General features: G+C 37.4%; 11 non-coding genes across 11 annotated transcripts; 4 read left to right on the forward strand and 7 right to left on the reverse strand.

Moving 5' to 3' along the window:
- Nucleotides 1-9: 9 nt before the first annotated feature.
- On the reverse strand, nucleotides 10-81 carry Trnaq-cug. The gene has a single exon. It is a non-coding gene; the product is annotated as a tRNA-Gln (tRNA).
- Nucleotides 82-2,040: 1,959 nt separating this feature from the next.
- Trnae-uuc lies at nucleotides 2,041-2,112 on the reverse strand. Its single transcript has one exon. It is a non-coding gene; the product is annotated as a tRNA-Glu (tRNA).
- A 721-nt stretch (nucleotides 2,113-2,833) lies between these two features.
- Nucleotides 2,834-2,906, forward strand: Trnaf-gaa. Its single transcript has one exon. It is a non-coding gene; the product is annotated as a tRNA-Phe (tRNA).
- Nucleotides 2,907-3,361: 455 nt separating this feature from the next.
- Trnae-uuc lies at nucleotides 3,362-3,433 on the reverse strand. Its single transcript has one exon. It is a non-coding gene; the product is annotated as a tRNA-Glu (tRNA).
- A 143-nt stretch (nucleotides 3,434-3,576) lies between these two features.
- Trnag-gcc lies at nucleotides 3,577-3,647 on the reverse strand. The gene has a single exon. It is a non-coding gene; the product is annotated as a tRNA-Gly (tRNA).
- A 1,203-nt stretch (nucleotides 3,648-4,850) lies between these two features.
- Trnas-cga lies at nucleotides 4,851-4,931 on the reverse strand. The gene has a single exon. It is a non-coding gene; the product is annotated as a tRNA-Ser (tRNA).
- A 762-nt stretch (nucleotides 4,932-5,693) lies between these two features.
- On the forward strand, nucleotides 5,694-5,816 carry LOC114538648. Its single transcript, XR_003688799.1, has one exon. It is a non-coding gene; the product is annotated as a U5 spliceosomal RNA (small nuclear RNA).
- Nucleotides 5,817-6,060: 244 nt separating this feature from the next.
- LOC114538675 lies at nucleotides 6,061-6,178 on the forward strand. Its single transcript, XR_003688823.1, has one exon. It is a non-coding gene; the product is annotated as a U5 spliceosomal RNA (small nuclear RNA).
- A 2,560-nt stretch (nucleotides 6,179-8,738) lies between these two features.
- Nucleotides 8,739-8,810, reverse strand: Trnac-gca. Its single transcript has one exon. It is a non-coding gene; the product is annotated as a tRNA-Cys (tRNA).
- Nucleotides 8,811-9,807: 997 nt separating this feature from the next.
- Nucleotides 9,808-9,889, forward strand: Trnas-cga. Its single transcript has one exon. It is a non-coding gene; the product is annotated as a tRNA-Ser (tRNA).
- Nucleotides 9,890-10,551: 662 nt separating this feature from the next.
- Nucleotides 10,552-10,633, reverse strand: Trnas-uga. The gene has a single exon. It is a non-coding gene; the product is annotated as a tRNA-Ser (tRNA).
- Between the last annotated feature and the right edge of the window lie 2,576 nt (nucleotides 10,634-13,209).

Here is a 13,209-nt window from a genome sequence, read left to right on the forward strand (position 1 = left end):
GTTCCAGCAAGGTTCTACCGAGACTTGAACTCGGATTCCCGGATTCAGAGTCCAAAGTGCTAACCATTACACCACAGAACCTAACCATCTACTGAAAGACACAGCAGAAATTGGTGTTTGAAACATTTCAACCCGGAGATCTAATCGCTGGTTCCCAATCGTGTATTTCTGTACGGCTGTCAAAGAGAAACCTTTTGAATAGCATGAAAAAGTTCAATTTTTCTTCCAAATACGTATTCTGCAAACTTTTCACAACTCATCATATACATCTGACCCGGGCTGTGATGTATAGTCTATACACGCACATTATTAAGATGAAGTATTTACATATATTCCCCCTATTCAGGTATGGAGCCCTGGTTTAAATATAATATAGAACATGCATGTGTCCCAGAGAGTCATTCAAAAAACCTAAACTGCATGGATTGTTTATCAAACGTACGGCTTTTTCCCACGAAAATAAATTGGGATTTTTCAAGCACTAATGGGTACCATAAAAATATTTAATTTTTCTTTAATTTATAGAACAGGAAAGAGCGAGCGGAGTTGAACTACTGACCCCAGTGACCTGTCAACCTGCAGTCGGATGCTCTACCGCTATATGCTACTCTCTCTGAGCGTTCCATGCAGCATACCTGTCATATGCTATATTCTTAGATACCTGTAAGAGAAAGCCTGAAATAAAAAAATACATAAAGACGGAGAATGAATGTTTTCAAAGAGTTTCTACCAAGAATTGAACTCCGATTCTTGAAGTCAGAGTCCGAAGTGATAACAATTACACCACAGACCCTAAAAATCTATCAAACTTACTGACGAATGTTGGCTGCATAGTATATAATTATGTAGTTTGCTACGCGCATGCACATTATTAAGATAAAGTATTCATATAATTATATTCGTGTTAGCTTGGACATACGCCTCATTAGCTCAGTGGTTAGAAAACTGGTCTTGTAAACCAAGGGGTCCAAAGTTCAGTTCTTTGATTAGGCTTTTGCATACTTTTGTATTTATAAAAGTATATAGGTAACTATAGCAACTATATAATTTATCCTACTCAGAGCCCGAAGTAATAAACCATTACACCATAGGACATAAACACCTAGAAAAAGTACTGAGAATCTTCTGGCTCTACAGTATATCTATGCACGCACATTTTTAAGATAAAGTAATTATATTCCCTGTATAGCATACGCGAGGTTGCGGGATCGACGCCCGCATCCTCCAAAATATTACGCTTTGGATCTCAAATCATTCTTCAGAAAACCGTTACTTTGCATTCGTAATATTTTTAAAAATGATATAATTTATATACCTAAGTTTTTAATAACATTATCAAAATTCTAATTAATAGAATTAACAATTATAATTATGACAAATACTTATTGATCAATAATGAAGCTGGCCGTTATCAGACTTCGATAGCTCAGTTGGCAGAGCGTGGTGTAGAAGATAAGCAAGCAAACATCTCTACGTGGCTGTTTTAAATCCGGTTCGAAGGATAGTTGCATGGAAAATATTTTGAAAAATATTTTACTGCATATGTCAAATTGATATACTGGCAATGGAGAATGAACTAAAATGAAATAAAATTACTTTTCCGGATAGCTTAGTATGTCTGCAAAATGTTGAAAATAAAGCTTTTATTTTGCGGTTTTAGCAAATAGTTTGTTTGGATAATTAAATGTTAAAAACCCCCAAAAAGATATGTGTTATTGTAACAATGGATTTCAATGTTTTACGGCTGCTGTGAGGGATTAGCTCAAATGCAAGAGCGCGCACATTGCATGCGCGAGGTAGCGGGATCGATGCTCGCATCCTCCATATTTTTTCCATATATAATCAATTAAAAACACATTAGGTTCTCGAAAACGCAACTCAACTTTATTCGTTCAAAATATCAATTTCCTTTTTAACAAACTCGATGAAACGCGAGTCTTCCTATCCTTGTCAGTGTTCGTGTCCTGCAATAATACTCATTAAGGTGTTAAATGTATTGCCGTAAACGGCTCTTTTTGCCGGGTAATTATGAAAACGGATTTCCCACGCCGGGAATCGAACCCGGGCCATGGCGGTGAAAACGCCAGATCCTAGCCACTAGACCACATGGGAACTTGCTATGCCTTAAGTAACAGTGTCGTTTTTTTTCAAAATTGCCCCTTACTTCTTAGGTCCCATGCTACACGAATCAAGCTCAGAAATTATATTTTTAATTTCGTAAAGAGTGATCTATCTTTTACCGATTGCTAGAAAACATGTACGGAAAGGCAGCAACTGGGGGATTAGCTCAAATGGTAGAGCGCGCGCATAGCATTGGCGAGGTAGCGGGATCAACGCCCGCATCCTCGAAAATTTTACGCTTTGGATCTCAAATCATTCTTCAGAAAACCGTTGCTTTGCATTAAAAGTTTTTCGTAATATTTTTAAAAATAATATTTATACCTAAGTTTTCAATAATATTATCAAAATTCTAATTAACGGAATTATTAATTGTATGACAAATACTCATTGATCAATAATGAAGCTGACCGTTGTCAGCCTTCGATAGATCAGTTAGTAGATTGGGGGACTGTAGATAAGCAAACATCCCTAAATCACTGGTTCAAATCCGCTTCGAAAGACAGTTGCATGGAAAATATTTTGATAAATATTTTACTTGCCTATGTCAAATTGATATACTGGCAATAGAGTAGAGATTTATTAAATGCATCCATATTTACCATAACCTGACATTTTAAAATTGCCCAGTATGCTCCGTTGTTGTGTCCAGCTAGGAAACTAGGTGGATGATCGAAAACGCCTGAAGAATATGAATAGTCGTTCTGAGTTGTATGCCTAAATAGCTCAGGTAGGAGAGCGTCAGACTGAAGATCTGAAGGTCCTTGGTTCAATCCCAGGTTTCGGCAGGAACTAATTTGAAATATTTTGCTTGTTAGCTTGGTATGTCTACAAAATATTGAAAATAACGCTTTCATTTTGCGGTTTTAACAAATAGTTTGTTTCAGAAATCCAATGTAAAAAAAAAAGATATGTGTCATTGTAAAAATGGATTTCAATGCGTTAGGGCGGCTGTGAGGGATTAGAGCAAATAAGAGAGCGCGCGCTTTGCATGCGCGAGGTAGCGGGATCGATGTCCGCATCCTCCATATTTTTTCCATATGTAATCAATTAAAAACACATTAAATTCTCGAAAACGCAACTCAACTTTATTCGTTCAAAATATCAATTTCCTTTTTAACAAATTCGATGAACTGCGATTCTTCATATTCTTGTCAGTGTTCGTGTCCTGCAATAATATTCATTCAGGTGTTAAATGTATTGCCGTAAACGGCTCTTTTGCCGGATAATTATGAAAACGGATTTCCCACGCCGGGAATCGAACCCGGGCAATGGCGGTGAAAACGCCAGATCCTAGCCACTAGACCACTTGGGAACTTGCTATGCCTTGTGTAACAGTGTCGTTTTTTTAAAAATTACCCTTTTATTCTGATAATTTTGGTACCCCACAAAAAGTGTGAAAAAGAAACCAAATGATGGGTGTTATTGATCAGGACAATGCATCCGAGGGGAATTTTATGCGCTAGCGGAGAATCGAACCCCGGTCTTCCGCGTGGCAGGCGAGAATTCTACCACTGAACCACCAGCACAACGCCACGTAATGTCGTCAATTTCGGCAATCATGTTACTCCGCTGTAAGAAACATATTTTCAAATTACACCCATAAATTAGGTCCCATGCTACACGAATCAAACTCAGAAATTTATTTTTAATTTCGTAAAGAGTGATCTATCGTTTACCGATTGCTCGAAAGATGTAAGGAAAGGCAGCAACTGGGGGATTAGATCTTTGGATCTCAAATCATTCTTCAGAAAACCGTTGCTTCGCATTAAAAGTTTTTCGTAATATTTTTAAAAATAATATTTATATTTATACCCTGCGTGCTACACACTGCCCTGGTGCTATGAATATATACGCAGATAGATATTTTCTTATCATTGGCGCTATTCCGAATAAGGTAAGAACGGGGGAAATCTTATCAGAGAGTTGAACACCGGACCTCTGGTTTACGAGACCAGTGCTCTAACCATTCAGACAATAAGGCATACACATGACGCTTTTACAATTGTAAAAACGAATCATCGTCAAAAAATAGTTATCCCTTCCAAGTTAATTCTGCATATTTTCCGATGTTCAGTTCTTGTAAAATGAATGACAACGTCTTCATGGATGACATTTCTTTACTATGAATACATTTGTGCATGCATAGTATATCTCCTCGTTGTATTTTTCTATGTGGGATTGCCACTGCATGGGATCAACGTTTTATGGGGAGATCAACACTGCTTTTTGTTTTGAAGAAGGAAACTCAATCTTTGAAAAATTTGGGAGGGCAATCAGGGCTTGCACGGGAATCGAATCCGTGTTCCTGCACCAAGCGAAAAAAGTGCAGTAGCTTACGGTAATTTATCAAAAATTCCGGCATAACGGTAAATGAAAAATTAAAGTTCCGTTGACTCGTGCGGCAAACAGCCTAATATTATACTCTTAAAAGCGAGCTATAAAGGAGAAATAATTTCTGAATAGAGTTCCTTATAAGAAGAGGCAATTTCGCTCTAGACCAAACAGCATGTTTGTTTACATTTTTAGTAACCGAATCAGAATGCGTAAATTTGACTACTTCGGTTAAAAGGGTACAGTATTTACCATTTTACACCAAGTTTTAAAAATTTTGACTACTCTGATTGTCTTTCCCTAAAAAATGCCAAAAATATATCGTATGGTATAAGACGAAATTCCACCCGCTGGCAAAAAATTTTTCCGTGTTATGAAATCTTTCGAGATAACAGACTCGTAGTCGGCAGGATTTGAACCTGCGCGGGAATATCCAACTGATTTCGAGCCTGTCGCCTTAACCACTCAGCCACGACTACATAATTGCCAGTTGATTGGCAATGATAAAAAAAAACACAATAAAACACAAAGCAAAGTTTATAGGAATTGATTTCTGAAAGAACGAATCATAAACATTGCAGTTCACTATTGTTACAAAAAGTCAATCACAAAAGTCGTTCATATTATTGAGTTTAAGTGGAAAATGTGAAGAGCTCGTCAGAGATTCGAACTCCGGACCCCTGGTTTACGAGACCAGGGGCCGGTTGTATCAAGCTCGTTTAGCTTAAACGTTGGTTAGGTTCAAAATAGAAAGCAAGTCAGTCGTTTCATTCAACAAGCAAACTAAATGTATACTGTTTACAACCAAATATTAAGTGCATAATATTCAAGTTGACTCATTCAAGAGAGATGTAGGAGTGTTTAATTAAGAGATTTAATTTTGACTTATCCACCGTTAAAGCTAAACGGGATTGATACAACCGGCCCCAGAGCTCTAAACTGAGCTAATGAGGCACGTGTAAAAAACAAGTGTGGACACTGTTCATATGATTACATTGATCACACAGGTATGCACGATCTGGACAGCTTTCAAAAGCAAAAACAGCAGAAGAAAAGGTACTTCGGATAATCTATTAACAAAAAATTGAAATATTTGGTTCTTCCGTTGGCAAGAATTCGCGTGGCAAGTAAAACAATTATATTCGTCACAATTGATGACATTGCACGCGCACTTCCGTGATTACCGCGTCCCAAAAGCGAACTATTTCGTTTATACAGCACTGACAAGCACCGAAGTTTCCAAGCCTTGGTTCTTTTTCATTTATACGAAAAAATCTTTCGCCTTTTACTAAAGATTTCCGTGGAGGAGAACAACACATTGGGCCAAAGGGTATTTTTTGTCGCCCGCCGGATTTTTCAGGCGGGTGTTTATCAAAAGTGTACGAGATCAACAGCTGGCGTAATCGGAATTCCCAATGTTTCCTGGCAGAAGGCTATTGATCACGCCATATTATATCAAACCAAAATGGCACAATTGTTTGAGCAACTGCTAATTATAAAAACAATTATATTCGTCACAATTGATAACATTGCGCGCGCACTTCCGTGACTACCGTGTTCCAAAAGTGAAACTATTTCGTTTATACAGCACTGACAAGCACCCAAGTTTCCAAACCTTGGTTCTCCTACGAAAAAATCTTTCGCCTTTTACTAAAGGTTGCCGTGGAGGAGCTAACAACACAATATGCCTAAGGGTATTTTTTGTCGCCCACCGGAAAATAGGGCGAAAATAGGGTGATCTCGTTAGTTTGAGAACTCACGTTTTAATTTTCTAATCGCTTGTCCAACCTCCTCTGGCTTCTATCTATCGAAAGATATGCTTTTAATAGCAAATGGTGAAAAGTGAGAACATACGAGGCTGATAAAAAACTTTAGTCACAATCGCATATTTTCACCTTTGAATCTAATCAAAGCAGGGCATAAAAAAGAACAGAAACAATTAATCACGAACATGTTACAGCTTGCACTGGTTTTACAACATGTTTATTGCGATTATTTACATTCACACTTTTAAAAAGAGATTATATGCGTCATGCCTTCAACTTGACCACCATCTCTATCGATAAAAAGTTAACATCGCCGGCACATTAATTGCTTGGAATGTTCTCCTGATGTGATTTGTTCCTACTTTAATACCATGCATTGGCGGGTAGTTTATTCGGAAGCAAAATTCTTCAATTAAGTCCTAAAGGGAGTTAATTTTCAATGGTTTTAGTCCCAACTCTCAGAGGTGAGAATATGCGATTTTTACTAACACTTTTTATCAGCCTCCTATTTTTCTCATTTTTTCATCATTTGGTATTAAAAACATGTCATTCGATAGTTAACTAAAAGCCTAACCTTTCCGAATGTGAAAAAAATTCATTTGCTGGAATGAGTAGTTCACGTACAATAGCGCGCCAAAGTTGGATTACCTTTTTTTTATACACCCTTAAAGCATAATTTGATGCGTGCACATTATAAGATAAGCAACAATATTCGCGTTAGCTTGTACGTGCGCTTCATTAGCTCAGTGGTTAGAGCACTGGTCTTGTAAACCAGGGGCCGGTTGTTCGAAAGATGGATAACTTATCCAACAGATAAGTCCTATCCAACGGATAAATCTGCTATCCAGTGGATAGTTATCCATTGGATAAAAACGCGTTGCACGAAGCGTGGATAGTGAAGTGGATAGCTATCCAATAGATAAGGTAAAATCTACCGGAAGAAAACAGGATTATCCTGAAATTTCGTACCACAACGTCAGCTGTTGCTAAGCATTTACAACATTGAATTCATAATCATTACGAATTCTCGAGTATAGTTACTGAATGGAAAAGACTTGAACAAGTGATTTGCTCGAACTTTGCACTTCACATCATAGTGATTTTATTAATCAAACACATTGCAATTTTATTCCTTGACCTTGCATGCAATGCTTTGCCTTTCGGTTCCATAGCAAATTTAGGAACACTATTTTAATGTTCGTGAATGAAATTACTTAGATATTAGCAAGTTTCCTTGGAATAGGTTGAATCTTTCTTTGCATATTCGCGTTTATAAACTGATTAGAAGCGTATAGTAAATTTACCGCCTGTTATAAATGCGAGGATCTCCAAAAAATCGCCGCTCGGAACGGAATGTGTAGGCAACGTGAAACGCTGCTGCGACAAATTGCACTTCGAAAACATTTTTAATGGTGAATACAATCATGATGTGTATTAGTTTGTTGAAACACAGTAACAGGAATATGGCATTTTTGTCCTATTTTATATAAATGTTTACAGTGTTACCTTGTATCTTTGAATTTATCCACTGGATAGTGGATTTAAACCACCTCCGGACCTTGGATAAATTTATCCGGTAGATAGCGATTTTTATCCGCTGGATAAAGTTATCCAAGCTTCGTGCGACACAAATCACACGCTGGATAAAACTTATTCGTTGGATAGCGACTTATCCGTTGGATAGCGACTTATCCACATTTCGAACAACCGGCCCCAGGGGTCCAGAGTTCAACTCTCTGATGAGGCTCTTGTTGTCATACTTTTGTAAATTATATGCAACTATAGCTATTAACTATGGCAACTACAGGGTGTATCAAAAAAAACGCAACACTTAATATTCATGAATATCCTCTTTGTTCTACAACACAAAAGACGTTTGGCCCCTGGAATGCGAGAAAGCTTGTAATCATATTCTAGCAGCACAATCGTCGGTAAACAAAGTCGGCTGCGTAAACCAACGAGCTGAATTGAAAGTATTTAACGAGTGAAATTTTATTTACAATTTATTTTACAAGGTCGACAGTTAGGATTCAAGTTATCATGCACGACAATAAAAACTTGTTGTTCGGTTGTTAGCTGCACCATTATTAGTTTAGCTGATTTGACTATTAGCAGTTGAACTGTACGATTAGAAGCCATTTTAAAATCCCAGGGGCATAAAATCTATTGAGCTTATGAACAATATGAATTTTAGAATATTAAGTGGTTGCGTTTTTTTTGACACCCTGTATATATTTAATCGTATTCAGAGTCCGAAGGGCTAACATTACACCACAGGACATAAACACCTAGAAAAATTACTGAGAAAATTCCTGGCTCTACAGTATATCTATACACGCACATTATTAAGATAAAGTAATTATATTCCCTGTATTCCAGGTATGGACTTCCGTTTTACAAATTTATAGAACATGCATGTGTCCCAGAGAGTCATTGAAAAAAAACTAAACTGCAAGGATTATTTATCAAGCAAACGGATTGTTACAACGAAAATAAATTGGGTTTTTTAATTCACTAATTAGTACGCGAGCGGAGTTGAACCACTGACCTCTCGATCTGCAGTCGAATGCTCTACCACTGAGCTACACTCCCTGATCGTGCATACCTGTCTGATGCTATTCTCCTAGGTACCTGAAAGAACATTTCCTGCCGTTCTTACCTTATTCGAAATAGCACAAGTTTAATATTCATGGCATAGAAGCAGTGTGTAGCAAGCAGGGTGGCGCAGTGGAAGCGTGCTGGGCCCATTACCTAGACGTCAATGGATCGAAACCATTTCCCGCTAAAGTTGTCATTTCAATAAAAATATTTTTCAGTGCACATTCTAGGTGTCATTTTTTGTTCAGAAAGGTAATTTTTCTTAAATGAGTGTAGGAGAAAAGCCTGAACTCAGAAACTATACTCCCCGATCGTGCATACCGGCATGCGCTGATATTTTCTTAGATACCTGTAAGAACATTTCCCGCTTTTCTTAACTTATTCGGAAAAGCACAACTAATTAAAAGAAAATACAGATCTGTGTATATATCCATGGCATAGAAGCAGTGCTGTAGCAAGCAGGGTGTGGCAGTGGAAGCGTGCTGGGCCCATAAACCATGGCCTGTTTGCCCGTCTAGCTTCAAAGAGAACGGCCTTAACAACAATTTGCCAATGGTCTAGTTAATGACTAAGCTGTATTTTCTTGTGAAAAAAAGTGGTACGTGTTCCCGTTCCAACATTAGATGCACTCTCTCAACTTAATTTAAGTATCAACCTAATAAGAATACTGTGTTGCATTGTGGGCTAAGAATTTGCATCAATGTAATCATATCAACAGTGACCACGAGTGTTTTCCATGTGCCTCATTAGCTCAGTGGTTAGAGCACTGGTCTAGTAAACGAGGGGTCTGGAGTTCGAATCTCTGACGAGGCTCTTCACATTTTCCACTTAAACTCAATAAGTATCTACCTAATATAAATGAGTTTTGTGATTGGATTTTTGTAACAATAGTGAACAATGTTTACGATTCGTTCTTTTGGAAATCAATTTCCATAATACTTATTTGTGTTTTATAGTGCTTTTTCATCATTGCGGTTCAACAGGCAATTATGTAGTCGTGGCCGAGTGGTTAAGGCGACAGACTCGAAATCTGTTGGGATATTCCCGCGCAGGTTCAAATCCTGCCGACTACGACCGAATGTAGACAACGTCTACATTCATGCATACTAGATCTCCTCCTTGCATGTATGTTGAGAGGATTGATACTGCATGGGAAACGTTTTATCGGGAGATTCCAATTTGAGTTCAACACTGCCTTTTTTTTGAAAGAAAGAAACTCAATCCCGAAAAAATTTCAAGTTTTGAGGGCAATTGGGCTTGCACGGGAATCCAACCCGTTCATTATCTTTCGGTAATTTAAAAAAATTCCGGTATATAACATGAAAAACTAAGGTTTAAGAGACTTCCGTCAATTCGTGCTTGCGGAAAACATCCCATTTTGCTGTTGAAAACGAGTCTATAATTTCTGAATAAAGGTCCCAGTATATAGGAGAGATCCTAGAATAAAGGTCCTAGAATAGAGATCCTAATAAAGGAGCAATAATTTCTGAATAAAGGTCCTTTTGACAAGAGGTAATTTCGCTTTAGTCCAATCACCATATGTTTATTTACAATTTTAGTAACCGAATCAGAATGCATATAAATTTTACCACTTGTGTTAAAAGGATTTAATATTAACCATTTCACATCAGGTATTGGAAATTTTAACTACTCTGACTGGTTTTTTTTTTGAAACGGAATTCCACCTAGTGGCAATTTCTCGTGTTATATGAACATCTTCCGGAATAACAAGAGTCGTAGTCGGCAGGATTTGAACCTGCGCGGGGATATCCCAACAGATTTCAAGTCTATCGCCTTAACCACTCGGCCACGACTACATAATTGCTGATGAATCGCCTATTTTGCTTTATTACTAGTAGCCTGGAACTTACCTGTTTATTTTACCACAGATTTTACGTCGTGGGCACATTAATAGGTTCTCTGGAATTGGTATATGCCTTCCCAACTGCTTTTCAATTGGCAGCAGAATTTTGGAATTATAATAAGACTGAGAAGTAAAGGGTCTCGTGGAACTCGCGGTGACGGTCGCCGGAGGCTTTTATCGTAGGAATTGATTACTGATAGAAATCAGGCAGTTCACAGAGCGTGTAAATAGATCATGCATCAGGTATTGAGCATTCAGCAGCATATACGAGATAGCAATTCAACTGCAATCAATGGCTGCTAATTCCGATTTCGAACCTGAGCTGTTTTGGTCATGGGCGTTAAGTTTTTATTTCAGTTATTCTCTAAGGTATAATATATTATACGCTTTTTAATTTCAAATTAGAATTTATATAAGATAAGCCTACACAAGAAGTTTCATTATTTACCATGCCCAAGTTTAAGGGTTATACGTGGTTACATTGATGCAAAATCCTAGGGCACAATCTTTGTTTGAGGTTGATACTTAGATTAAGTTGAGAGAGTGCATCTAATAGGGAGTTTAAGCAAGACAACGAAGTACGAAGACGAAGACAAACTTCACAATTTTTAACGTCTGCGGATCCTTTGCGCATACTCTGCTTAAGGTCAGCGAAGAGGGTTTAACGTCCTCGTCTTGTTGTCCTGGTTTAGGACGAATATTTTGACAAAGTTCGTTGTGGTCAGTGTAAATGCATGCATATGGTTTATCAATGCATGATTAACTCCTAACGTATAAAAGAAAGGAAAATCGAACTGAGAGCATAATAGCATTATTATTATTATTATTATTAATATTATTATTAAAAATCTTTATACAGGATAAAAACATCAGTATATTTACAACTATGTATACAATTAAGTTTCACAGGAATAAAACTGCTATCCTTGTTTGTCCTGTTGAAAAGATAATTAATTTTGTACTGATAACTATAAACCTAAATAAGACTTATTTCGTTAAAATCAAACTATAATCTAAGAATCTATAAAAGAGTCTATAAAAACTTACAGTCAGGGAGCAAGGATTAAACTTGTTAAGTTCCGGTTCCGTTCTTATTTTTAATGGCAGGCTATTATAAAGTTTAGCTCCACCAAAGTATAACCCCTGTTTAGCTGTCTCTAACTTTACTGGAGGTAGTCGCAATGAATGATTATTATTCCTCGTTTCCTTTGAATGACTAATGGTTTCAAAATAATTATTAAAAATCATGCTGTTTGTTTGCTGTTCCATACCTTTTTTTACTAACATACAGTTCTGTCTTTGGATGACTTCATGGATATCCGCAAGTGCATCATTTCCTGTTTTGATTTTGGCTCTATTTAGCAAAGATTTTAAACGCTCTTTTTGAGTTCGAGTATACGTCAGCTTAACTGGACCAGCATAGGTCAGAATTGGAAGTATCATCATGTTAAATATCTGTGTAGCTGCGTTGATATCCAGGTATTCTCTCAAGCTTTTCAGCAATCTTAGACGGTTGCTTGCGCGTTTATAAGCTCGGGTAAAATTAGAATGTAACGTAAGAGCGCTATCAATGACATTGCCAAGATAGACGTACTCTGTTACAAAAGAGATTGAGATACCATTATAATTGATCTTGAGCTCTCTACCGTGTTGCTTTACGCGCTTTGTAGTACCAAGACAGCATTGCCTCCCGTCTTACCTTCTGAGGTTAAGCAGAAGTTCATTTTCTCTGCAATAATTACCGCTATGCTTTCCATTTCCAATTTTCAAAACTTTTTCAAACAACATCAAATATCTTTATTTGCGTAGTATATGACGGCTATCATCAGCATACTTTATAACATGGCAATTTATGTTTTCAACGAGGTCATTAAAGAAAACAATAAATAAGAACGGACCCAAGATTGAACCCTGCGGGACCACCACAAATAGGCTTAGGACTCGTCTAACGCTTCTCCGATTTCAACTGTCTGAGTCCTATTGAACAGATAATCTGTGAACCAACCTAATTCTTTCCCCTTGACTCCGTACATATTCAGTTTATTTAGTAATAATCATTGTCGTTGGTTTATTATTATTATATGACCTGTAAGGCAAGAATCGCTACCGAAACTTCCACTTACAGTCAGAACGAAGTTTTCAAGGTAAGATATATTCAAGTAACATCTTGAATAGTTCTTGTATGGAATATAACTGTTGTTTGAGAGTTACCGTAAAGAAGCATAACATCTTCCACTTCCAAAGCATCTTCTGAAAACATTGCTAAAATAGCCATCTTTGTATTCAGCTCCGTTCATGATTACAAAATAGATCGTGTTCGTGTCCTACAACTGTGACGACTGCTCAATTTAAATATCCCGCTGCACGAAGACTTAAGACGAAGACCACTATTCCCAGTCTACCTCGGCCGAAAAAGGTCTTCGCTTCGTACTTCGTTTCCTTGCTCAAACTCGCTAATGTTTGAACGAGAACACGTACCACATTTTTTTCTGAAGAAAATACACATAGTTAGACCATCAGCGATTTGTT

This window comes from Dendronephthya gigantea, unplaced genomic scaffold (assembly GCF_004324835.1).
Source record: "Dendronephthya gigantea isolate DGI-Jeju-01 unplaced genomic scaffold, DenGig_1.0 000190F, whole genome shotgun sequence".
Classification (NCBI taxonomy): domain Eukaryota; kingdom Metazoa; phylum Cnidaria; class Anthozoa; order Malacalcyonacea; family Nephtheidae; genus Dendronephthya; species Dendronephthya gigantea.